We start from the raw sequence: 12726 nt of genomic DNA, 5'->3' as shown, positions 1-12726 counted from the left end.
TCATTTTGTTTATCTGAACATTTTATTTAAAACATTCAGTTAACTTATTTTGTTCATCTTTTTCGTACCATGCATTTTATTAATTTTTTCCAGTTCATGCATTTTATTCACTTTCTTTGTTTTAAAAATCCTATTATTTTTATCAATCAGTCAGTCATTCATTCATTCAGTATTTATTTCATCCAGTATATTAATTAAACACAATTTACTTTTTTCGGTTATATTTTTGACTGTTTTAATACCGTTTAATTTTTTTTTATTTTTTTCACTTTATTCTGTTTTTTTTCTTTCTACTCATTTGATCATTTTTTTCATTTTGTTCATTTTATTTGTATACGTTTTATTGATTTTATTAACCCCTGCATGACCGTGTCGCTTATAAACAACAACTTTGGGTTGGACAAGATATTCTCACTAAAACAAGTAAGGCTAATTACTGTGATTATTGCATATTATTTGAGTGCTAACAGCTTCAAGAACTATCCGTAGAAGTGAAGTTATTGTATGTATCTTCTTCGCGTGCAAACCAATGAATCATCCAATAGTGATATATGTACGAAATGTCTCATCTCGCTGCAAGGTTTATGAACTTCGAAGCATCTTGTGACATAAAATGTTTGTAGTGATTTCCTCGAAGTTCGAAGCGTTTTCGAAACTTTCGTAGAAATCTTTTGAAGTTTGTAGGATAGCCAGGATTCCGTTGAAATTAGTACATTCCATAGATGTAAAAGATTCTTGAATTTGAGAGAATCTCTCTGAAGCTGGCAGACCTATAAATAATAAGTCAAGTCATTTTGTTCATTTAATTTGTATAAAAAACCTATTAACTGTGCAAGTATAGAAATGTAAAATAAATTTTAAAAAACATTTACAAGCGGACAAAATCAAGGCTTGGTATCTTCGAAGTAGTTTTACAACAAGGACGGATATAGCGTAGTTGGTAAATCGATTGCCTTGCACGCAGCTCACCTGGGTTCGATTCCCAACCTTGCACATAGGGTTAGAGATTTTTCCAAAAGAGATTTCTCTAACCTGGAAAGAGGCGACCACTATAATCAAAACAAAAAAAAAGTTTTACAACATATCATAGTGTGGCTTCTGGTAAAATAATTTCATTGATTATTACTCCTAACAGTACTTATAGCGAATTAACTCTTCAAAGAATTAGTTAGAGTTCTGGTGCCAGCACCAAATATTAAATAAGTCATTTGAAAGAACTTTATTGAAGACATGCTCTTTCACTATGAACGCAGGATATTGAGATATGAAACAATATTTAAGAAATGTTCTAAAATCAGTTTTACTCGATACAACTTACATATTGGAAACTTTAGAAACGAATACCTTGAATTAAAATGTGTTTTTTAGTTCGAAACAACTTTGCAGAAGGACAAATGTATGATTTTTTTGTTTTTATTGGAAATTTTAGAAACGAATACCTTGAATTAAAATGTGTTTTTTTAGTTCGAAACAACTTTGCAGAAGGACAAATGTATGAATTTTTCTATATAGAAAGAACACTGAATCACTCGGAATTTCGATTTTTAACCGAAGCCCAGAAGGCCGCGTCTCCTATACAAGTAGATGCAGCTCGTCGAGATCGGAAAACGACCCAGCACACGTTCAGTAGTTAGACTACTACCGATTTCGTCTATCGTGTGCCAGAGTGAGGGACTCTGAACAGAGAAGATAACTCTGAATCCTACTTTTCCAAACTCCACCAAGGAGTCCGACATTCGCCTGATCTCCGGATTCCATTTGAAATGACTATTTCGGGGGTGTGTATGAGTGTGTTTGTGTGCATATGTGTGTATGTATGTAGCTATGTGAGTATGTGTCAAATAATCTCACTCATTGTTCTCAGGGATGACAGAACCGATTTCAATGATATTATTCGTCATAGGATGCTGATGATTTTCTTCCGATCGAAGCTCTGATTCCGGAGTTACGGGTTGAAGAGTACAGTCACACATAAAAATGTCGCAAGAATTAATAAAAATGTTTTCTAAATTGCTAGGTTTTATGATTCTGGCTCATCGACGCCCTTTTAAACCTTCTTTGGCGATTTCGGCCAGCTACGATTGAACCGAAAGTTTCGAGGAGCTTGAGCTTGTGCGATCACCCCTGGCTGCTACTCCGTTATCGATCTGGAATAGCTGAAGTTGCACAGGGAATCAGTAGATAATTATGCTTGGGAGTAGCAAAACATCCTTAAATGTGCAACTCCTGGCAATCTTAAAGTGTTATTGATCACTACCGGCCACGGCGAAGCCGAAAGCTTTGAGAAGGTGACAAAGTCCCATAATTGAATACACAGGCCCGAACGTAGATCGCGGAAGGAAAAGGGAAGGAATGGATAATACGATACTTGCTTTTGCTAGAGGCCATATATACTACTGCGCACTCCACAAGAATCAAGGCAGGAGGATATTTGTTAGTAAGTATGGAAGTTGGATTCTACTTCTTCATTACCGACGCCAGAGAGGTGACTCCACTATCTGGACTAGATATCGATCCAACTAACGGCTTTACTTCCCTTCCGAAGGAAGACGTGATCACAGATTTTTTTACCTCAAAAAAATCTCAACGACCTCGGCTTTGTTGAATCCAGACCAACTGGAATGAGTGGTGGTCACGCTTACATCTCAACCACCAGCGTCATCGATGGAACCGAAGGCTGCGAGGAAGCGACAAAATCCATGAATTAAATACACGTCTCTTTCTCCGGGATGGTTAACTCGATTTTTACAAAGTATCGTTAGCACATTTGCTGTCGAATTTCATTTGGATCGGAGTTCTGGTTCCGGAGTTATATGTTTAAGAGTTCGGCTGCGCATGAAATTGTCTGAAGCTTTTCTCATAAAGGATATGCAACCGCTCGCTTTTATATCGTTTGACTCAGTTCGTCAAGATCGGAAAATGTCTTTCTGTATGTGTCAAATAATCTCACTCCTTTTTCTCAGAGATGATTCGTCCGATTTCAACAATATTATATTAAAATGAAATATGTAACATCGCCTAAGATTGACTTTTATTTTGAATCAGAGCTCTGGCTCTGGAGTCGCGGGTTGAAGAGTGCGGTCACACAAAATATTCCCGAACAAAACCGCTATCACATTGCTATCTAAATGACGCTAAAATTAATAAAATATTTTCTAAATTGATTTGTGATTCTAGCTCACAACGCCTAATTAAACCTTCTTTGATGACATTGGCCTCCCACGATGGCACCGGAAGCTTCGAGGAAGTGACACAGCTCATACGACCGTTTCTCCGGAATGGCTGACTCGATTTCCACAATCAGGAATCAGTGGCGTCTGGCTCAAATGGCACGTTCCCCATGTTGATCGGAGATTTGTGCCTTGCCAAGAATTATCTTTTCATCATTTTCCTGATGGGAAGGATTGGGGAAGTGGTAAGGTTAGGGGTAAGGAAAACAACGACACAGAACAATTAAAACAGAGCATTCAGCACCCCCGGAGTGATGCTGAACGATCTGCAGGTGCTACAGCAGCAGGAATAAAACTTCCAACCCCCGGAGGGATTTAGAACCTCTACTCAAACAGTGAGCGGATATATCAACACCTCCGAGGGGATATTGAGATAACAGAACGACAACACCCCCGAAGAGATATTGTCATTCAAATACGGCTAAAACAACTATAGCTCTTTACCACACTGGGTTAGGAACAAAAGCATATCCTTAAATTTCAGCTCTCTGTACATAGGTTCATCTATGTATGGAGAACCAAAAATCCGGATGCGCAATTGCATTAATACAGGGCAATTGCATATCAAATGATATGATGTTCCGTAATCGGATTCACAAAGATCACATGAATAATACTCAGCGCGCTGAATAGTAGCCTTGTGATAATTGAGTTTGCAATGCCCAGTCAGTGCCCTGACCAGAATACTGCAGTTGTGCTTGGAAAAATGCAACAAATTTCTTGACATTTTCGGACTCGCATCCGGCAGAAAAGCCTTTGTTTGAACGCAATGGTTGGCATGTTCGAATGCAGCCCAAGAGCGAATCTTGTTCTTTATCCAACTTATTGACAGTGGTAGAACTGGTTCTGGACCAATGAAATCAGTCGCAGCGCCAGCTCTAGCCAATTCGTCCGCCCATTCATTTCCAGTAATACCGGAATGTCCGGGTACCCATAGAAGGTAGATAGCATTTGAAATGCTAAGTTCTTCGATTTGAGTTCGACATGCGATTACTAATTTCGATCTCGAATCTGCCGAACTAAGTGCTTTCAGGGCAGCCTTACTGTCCGAGCCAAAATAGATTCTTTTACCGCAAATTCCCTGTTGAAGTGCGGATTGTACGCCTCACAGAATCGCAAAGATTTCTGCTTGGAATACGGTACAGTATTTACCAAGCGAATGAGATTGGTTTAATCTCATTTCATGACAATAGACACCAGCGCCGGCTCGGCCCTCCAACAAAGAACCGTCCGTATAACAAACTACGTATTCTTCAAGTTGTCGCTCCATCCAGCCAGACAGCCATTCCTCACGAAGAGGAATTCTCACATTGAAAGTTTTAGAAGGAAAACTACATGTGAGTGTAAGGTCACTGGGAGCAAGTGTATATTCATCCCAAGTAACCATTTGGGGCCACAGTCTTGTGTGGCTAGTTACACGATCTACTGTTCCAGAGCCCAGTCACCTTAAGACGGTATGCACAAGAAAGTGCTTCTTGTTTCAGAAACACATGTAGTGGTTTTATGTTCAAGAGTGCCTCGAGAGCAGCAGTAGGTGTTGTCGAGAACGCACCAGTCATCGCCATCAAGACCAACTCTGAAGATGGTTTAACTTTGATTGGATTGTCATGACTTTTCCCTTCTGCCACCAAACAAGGCACCCGTATACCAGTATTGGTCTAACAATTGTTGTGTAGATCCACTGAATGTACTTGGGTTTGAGTCCCCAAGATTTGCCGAAAGCCCGTCTACATTGGCCAAAGGCCATGCAAGCTTTCTTGATCCTGAAATCGATGTGATTCCGTCGTTATGTTTTGAGTCGAGAATTACCCCAACGTACTTAACTTGATCTTCGACAATAATTTCAGAGTCAAAAAACTGCAATGGACAAGCTCCGGTTGTAATCCTTCGTTGTGTGAAAAGCACCATTGAGGTTTTATTTGGATTAACTGACAGTCCAACATGAAGACACCACCGCTCAACAACACATAAGGCTTGTTGCATCAAATCAAAAAGTGTGTTAATGCAAATACCGGTGATCATTATATGATAATCATCGGCGAAACCATACGTCGGAAACCCAAGCTCATTTAGTTTTCTCAACAAGCTATCGGCAACAAGGTTCCATAGAAGTGGTGACAGCACCCCACCTTGAGGACATCCGCAGACACTCAGTTTCCTCATCTCTACTTGTCTTAACGATGAGCACAGATGTCGGTTGCTAAGCATTGCGTGTACCCAGTTCATGATATACGAAGGTATTCCATGATCTCGTGCTGCTTCCAAAATGGATTCGAAAGACACGTTGTCAAAAGCACCTTCAATATCGAGAAAAACTCTTAAACTTGATTGCTTTTGTGAAAAAGCTTTTTCAATGTTGTAGACAACATTGTGTAACAGGGTGGTAGTAGACTTCCCCCGCTGATATGCATGTTGCATTGCATGCAGCGGGTGCTCGCCCAAGCTACCATCCCGAATGTAGTGGTCGATTAAACGTTCCACTGATTTGCGAAGGAAGGAGGTCAGACTGATCGGTCTAAAGCTCTTTGCCTCCTCATAAGTGACGCGGCCACCTTTGGGAATGAATTTGACAGTTATTTCCCGCCACGCTAATGGAATGTATCCTGTTGCAAGACTGCAAGTAAGAACCTTTTTCAAAATATGCTTGAAGTGTTCATATCCTTTTTGTAGTAGAACTGGAATAATTCCGCCGTTTCCCGGAGACTTATACGGAGCAAAACTTTCAATCGCCCATTTGATCGATTCAGTTGTCACAATTCTACGAGCAAATGCCCAAGAATCAGAACTGCCTGAAAAGAACTCAGGGGCAGTCGTCAGTGATGGCTCCGTACAACCTGGAAAATGTGTGTCAAAAAGACAGTTGAGTACTACATCTTCGTCAGACGAGTATTCACCATTAGCAGTTCTAATGGAACTGACATGAAAGTCTTTCGATTTCGAAAGTAACTTATTTAATCTACTAGTCTCGTTGAGACTTGAGACATTTGTGCAGAGGCTTTTCCAACCACTTCGCTCAGAGGATCGAAGGGCATTTCTATATGGGTCATTCCACGCGAAGTGATCAAAAAAAGATGCAAACTTGAAATCGACCTTCACGGATTTGAACAAAATTTGGAGGAATTGTTCATCTAGGGCGAATATATAAAAACCCAAATTTTTGTGTCAATTGAACCACCCCTCGGGTCATGGGAGCACCCCCCGTTTTGGCAAATTGCCAAAACCCTTGATTTTCTTTTGATCATATCTCCGGTTCTATTTAATCTAGAATCAAACCACAAGATGGCTTTTGAAGAAAATTGTTCAAGGAGACTATAAAAAATATTATTTTTTGCCGACAGTGTTGCCAACTATGCAATTTTTTCAGTTAAATATTAAAAGTTAATTTTTCTCAAAATACGTATATTTTAATTTTGAAAATTTTAATGCCATCGCGTTCCTCAGACATTTTTACATAAAAAACACTTATCATCCCAATATAATATGAGCGCATCCTGAGATATACCGTTTTGAAGGGAAAAACTCCGATTTTCTCATATAAAAATCCATTTTTATTGGCCAAAATTGAGAAAATCTTCAAACTGTCATAAAAATCGACCCTGATCTGCTAGAAGCAAACCAAATACGTAGTTTTTCATCATTTCTCGTCTACTTCACGAAAAATTATGTTTGAACTCAGAATACTCAAGTTGGTTTTTTAGTGTTGTGCGCTTGCGATTTTATATGGGAAATTGCGGTTTTTTCTCTTCAAAACGGTGTATCTCAGGATGCGCTCATATTATATTAAGATGATAAGTGTTTTTTATGTAAAAATGTCTGAGGAACGCGATGGCATTAAAATTTTCAAAATTAAAATATACGTATTTTGAGAAAAATTAACTTTTAATATTTAACTGAAAAAATTGCATACTTGGCAACACTGTCGGCAAAAAATAATATTTTTTATAGACTCCTTGAACAATTTTCTTCAAAAGCCATCCTGTGGTTTGATTCTAGAGTAAATAGAACCGGAGATATGATCAAAAGAAAATCAAGGGTTTTGACAATTTGCCAAAACGGGGGGTGCTCCCATGACCCGAGGGGTGGTTCAATTGTCACAAAAATTTGGGTTTTTATATATTGGCCCTAGATGAACAATTCCTCTAAATTTTGTTCAAATCCGTGGAGGTCGATTACACGTGCCTTGATCACTTCGCATGGAATGACCCATATGCTTTGCGAGCCAACTTAAATGCCTCCGACCCGTCCCTGCGTCTGCGATTCCAAGCTCTCCTACATAACTTTTTGAGTCGAACAAGTTCGGTATTCCACCAAGGTGTTCCTCTAGAAGCACGCATAACTCGAAGCGGACAAGCCTCTTGGTATGCTGCTACTATGAGTGAGCTTGTTTTATCCACGACCTCATCCAAATCACTTGGAGATTCAATCGTCGGAAGATACCCATGAAACCTAGTCGCCAAGCCCTCTTCGTAGTGGTCACAGTTCGTAGATTTGGGATTACGATAGGTGACGATATCTAGCGAGACGTTTAAATGACCAAAGACGATGTACTTATGATCAGATAACGACGGTTCGAGCTCGTTTGGTACGAGCCAGTTTGTCAACTCATGCGTAATGCTGTCAGAGCAGAGAGTTACATCTAACACCTCTTCTCTGCCAGCTCGTGCAAAAGTTGGGCGGTTTCCTGCATTAAGAATGTGCAGATTTGTACTACTTAAGTATTCCATCAATTCGGTGCCTCTCAAATTGATATCAGAGCTGCCCCAAATTATGTGGTGGGAATTTGCATCACTGCCGATTATGAGAGGAAACCCATTTCTGCCACAATATGATACAACCCTTTTGAAATCATCAGAAGGTGATGGTTCATTATGCGGCAAATATGCCGGACAATAGACGTATTTCTTGTTTATGTTGTCAACAGTCATATTTACCATGACAGTACAAATATCACGAGTTGTGAGGTCCGATATAAGACAAGCATCAATTGCACTATTCGCAAGTATACATGCACGAGGCATTTCACGTGGATTTGTCATGCCATTTTTGTTGAAAGCTACGAAGACGGGGTTAAAAACCTTTCCAACATAGAAGTTTCCTTTATGGAAATACGGTTCTTGAACCAAAGCTATAGAAGCTTTCCCTTCCTGCAAAAGACGAGATAGATTCATAGTTGCTGTAAGACCTCACATAGAATGCTAATTAGATGATAAGTCCAAACCTAACCAGCGACAATTTGGTTTGGACTGATCTAACTAGCATTAAATTGGTGTCAGCTACTGACGAGGAGAACCCGAAACACTAAAAAAAACATACTTTATGTAAGGTCTTGTGTTCTTATGCACAAAACTGGTCTTATCCAAAATTTCCCCTTTAATTTTAATGTTTGTGGGGTTGGGAAGCGAACCCATGTGAGCTGCGTACAAGGTAATCGACTTACTAACTCCACCGCCCAAATTCAAATTATAATATTAGATTTCGTAAATAACCCGAGAAAAATCTTATGGATTCAGACATCATACAACCCCTTGAAAAAACCATAAACATGGTCCGTGACAAGTTTCACAGCTACCGAAACAGCATAAAATGGTCTCAATATCCAATGTATATATTCTACAAAACGGTTTTTAAAGGGGATATATCGGGCCATGGTGATAGTGTTTTCATGGGTTGATCCCATTTGGAACACTATCAAAACACCATACATTGGGGGTGAAATTCGATCATGACCTTGAGGGTACACACCTTGACACCTTGAGTGCCTAACGCATTCATGTCTTCAACAAAGTTATTTGTAATAGCATCAACGACAACTTTTCTGAAGACACAAAGTCTTCAGCTATTGTTTATATCGTTAATTCTTTCTAATTGCACCTAGGATTATCATTAATCAAAATCACACTCAAGTTGCTTTTTAAGAATAATGTACTCCCGAAAAAACGATCCTTTTACCTTTGTCTTGGTTAGAATTTGGACTAATTTACTGGAATAACTGAATCAAACAAATTCAGGCACTTATCATCCAATAGCATAATCCAAATTATTAAAAGGCTGCGCTGCCTTTATAAACAACTTTCCATAACATCAACACTTTTTTATTTTTCATTGCAATGACACTCGGTTCATCGCGTAATACTGACCAGTACCGATGCAAAATATAAAATAACAAAAATTTGAAAATACCAACACTCCACACTAATCCAAGGACATGTTACGCCATAGCTTTGAAACAAAACCGATGAACCACCACGTTCCTTCGGGCGTGGGTATTTCTTCTAACGCACTTTTCGTGGTGGGCGAACTCTTCAAAACAACTCATACCACACGCCCATGTCATGCTCTGTTACAACCCCCACCCATAGAAATAGATATAAAGCATCCCGGAAATTCTCCGGTTTCCATCCTTGCGCCGTTTCGCATTGGCATTAAATAGGTTATAGCAATACCCCTGACTTACTGGACTTGAATAACGAAACAAATGAAAGCTCCTTCGGAGCGGGCGCCGTTCCTACTGACGATAGGCTCTATCCTCCTCTGACCCGGGGGTTGTTTTACTGCACCCAAAAACAGGAACACACGAATTCTTCTTCTGGCACAATCACATCCCAGCCAATTGCTAGTTAAACTTTAGCCAGCCTCTCCGTGAGGCGTGACGACAATCACGTCACACTTTTTTTTTCGCGAACCCCAAAACACACACGCGGCGACTCGCCCTCAATATTCGCGGATGTTTTTTCTTTTTTTGTTTTGCACGATTCTCGAATTCAGCCGCCTTATGATTTTCGAGGAGTTGACCTTTCCCGATGGTCCGCTATGTATCCTTCCGCACCGTCGTTTCTTCACTTCACTGCAGCAGCAGCACACTGCTGCTCGACACAAATTTTCCCGAAAAAAAAAATTAGGGTGTGGGAAAAAACTTTCAGCTGGGAGCAGCACCTACACACTGCGGTAGAGGAGGGATTTCTTTTTGCACAAACTGGATTCCTTCGTTTATATTCCGATGTTTGCAGCACTCGCCACGATTTCTGCTGCTGTCACACTATTGGAATTTTCCTTTACGGTTCAAACACACTACTGGCGGCGGGGAGGAGATGGCAAATAGGGTAGGCACCATTCACCACCCTTTAGCAGCAGCAATAGCAGAAAAATATGAACGAGGTCGAAACGGCACGGCACAAACCAATCCTTTTTCGACGGTTCCTTGCGGAATCCTTTACCGTTTTCGGAGGACAGTAGTAACTTTTCCACACAAAACACACACACCCGGACAGCAATCAGCACGCGAATGGCACCGTCGTTGGGGCGAATTCACGGATTTCGGTAACACGGACACACGAGGATCAACTTTGGCAGACAGGTCCTACCTATGTACTCCGGGAGAATGCAGTGAGCCAATTGACGGGTGGTCCGATAAGTCCCACATTTCAGGGCTTCACCCCACCCCCCTCCCCGTGTCGTATCAGGCAGCATCGCACAGCAGCAGAAGCGGATGGTGCTGCGTCAAGTGGCTTCGGCAACCGACCACCGGAGGTCCTTCCGGTTTTGACGCATGCGCTATCGCACTGGACGGGCGGCACACACACGGAAACTTTTGACAGAACTGTCAGCTGAGGTTTTACGTCAGACCGACCAGCACAGAAGGGGGGGGGGAGCCGTTAAGGACGCGTGTGCGCGGAGGTCCTTGCTGCTCTCCTCGTGCGTGATGGGAAGAGGGAATCATAGCAAGACGATCTCAGGTCCGCAACAACTGTCAAAGCCGTGTGTATGGTAATGACACTGAGCGCGACACGCGACGTTAAGAGAGAGAGAGAGAGAGAGAGAGAGAGAGAGAGAGAGAGAGAGAGAGAGAGAGAGAGAGAGAGAGAGAGAGAGAGAGAGAGAGAGAGAGAGAGAGAGCAAGACGAAACGGGCCAACAACTGGTGCTGGTGGAAAACGGATTTCAAGTTGTTTGCTTGTGGGACAACGATGCGGTGATTTCACGGAGCTATCAAATGGAATGCAATGGGGCTGATCTAGTTTCATGGCGATGGATACGCTTGGTTGATAGTGCGTTCGGGTGGACATGGGTGCATTTGCGAATTTGTTGGTGTACGAATATAACTATATTTTACTAGACTAGTATGTGGGGGAAATTCTTTCAAGTTGAATACAAGGCTGCAGATTTCTTTTAGAGTCCTTACAAAGTGTGTAAAATTGGGTAGTGATCGGTTGTGCCTGCGGACTCACAAAAAAATTAAATAGTCGCTTTGGTTAATGATCGGAATACTTAGAGGATATAAAGTTACCAAAAGGGGTAAACAAGTTTTCACGTACTTTGAGTACTCGATCATATATTTTGACCATCAGGAGCATATTTATTTGCAAAAAGGAGTACTAAATATTGATGATAAATTGTCGTACAACAAGTAATACTGGCGACACTTTGACTTGTCTAACCGATGTCAGATTTGCAGACATGTCTATCGTCTACGATTTTAAAAACGCTGACTACGACAGCATCGTTAGCACGCTGTTGGATATAAACTGGGACGAAAATATTAACAATGACGACGCGAACGAAGCAGCGATGACGTTTTCTAGTATTCTTAACTACCTTATCGACCGCCATGTACCAAAACGAACAATTAGTACCGATGAACACCCTCCCTGGCAATCAACCGTCCTAAGACGTTTAAAATCTGCCAAACGAGCTGCATTTAAAAAATTTTCGAAGCATAAGACACTTGCATTACGAAATCACTACTTTCAACTCAACCACGAATACAAACAACAAAGCAGACGCGCCTTTTTTAGACACCAGCGAAACGTCGAGCGTCAACTGAAATCCAAGCCCAAGTCGTTCTGGAAGTATGTTAACGAGCAGCGAAAGGAATCCGGTTTGCCATCTTGTATGTCGTTTAATGGAGTTTTAGGCACCGACACTAAGGAAATTTGCCAACTGTTCTCCGACAAATTTTCAAGCGTTTTTTCCAACGAGCGCTTGCCACCACAACAAGTCGCTGCCGCCGCTAATTTAACTCCTTCTCTAGGACGAACCATCAACCGAATTTGTGTCGATAATGCTGCCATTCTTGCAGCAAATGCCAAACTGAAAGCATCTTGTTCCCCAGGTCCAGATGGTGTTCCCTCGATTTTTGTCAAAAAGTGCATCAGCGGGCTTCTTGAAACACTTCGGCGAGTCTTCGAGCTATCACTCACTACTGGTACATTCCCTTCCTGCTGGAAAGCAGCGCACATGTTTCCAGTTCATAAAAAAGGAAACAAATCGAACATTGACAATTATCGGGGAATCTCGTGTTTAAGTGCTGTATCAAAACTGTTCGAGCTGGTTGTGTTAGATCCTATTTTCTTTCACTGCAAACACTACATTGCAGATGACCAACACGGTTTCATGCCTAAACGATCGACAACGACAAACCTGCTCTCGTTCACAACATATGTAATGGATGGATTCGCTGACGGATTGCAAACCGATGCTATTTATATGGATCTATCTGC

At 41.1% G+C, this 12726-nt stretch overlaps 2 protein-coding genes across 5 annotated transcripts in view; one reads left to right on the top strand and one right to left on the bottom strand.

The window, feature by feature from the left end:
* The window catches only part of LOC131689676 (atypical protein kinase C), a 481953-nt gene extending 471322 nt beyond the window's left edge, over nucleotides 1–10631 (bottom strand). For all 4 annotated transcript variants that reach the window (XR_009305444.1, XR_009305445.1, XM_058974925.1 and 1 more), the window contains exon 1: nucleotides 9685–10631. The gene's annotated coding sequence lies outside the window, so the exon portion shown is untranslated. The remainder of the gene's footprint in view (nucleotides 1–9684) is intronic.
* Nucleotides 1–12726, top strand: part of LOC131689679 (protein RER1) — a 291551-nt gene that overhangs the window by 116228 nt on the left and 162597 nt on the right. The gene's annotated exons all lie outside the window — the stretch shown is intronic.

This window comes from Topomyia yanbarensis, chromosome 3 (assembly GCF_030247195.1).
Source record: "Topomyia yanbarensis strain Yona2022 chromosome 3, ASM3024719v1, whole genome shotgun sequence".
Taxonomy (NCBI): domain Eukaryota; kingdom Metazoa; phylum Arthropoda; class Insecta; order Diptera; family Culicidae; genus Topomyia; species Topomyia yanbarensis.
The sequence above is the reverse complement of the archived record's forward strand: the minus strand, read 5'-3'. Positions and strand labels throughout refer to the sequence as shown.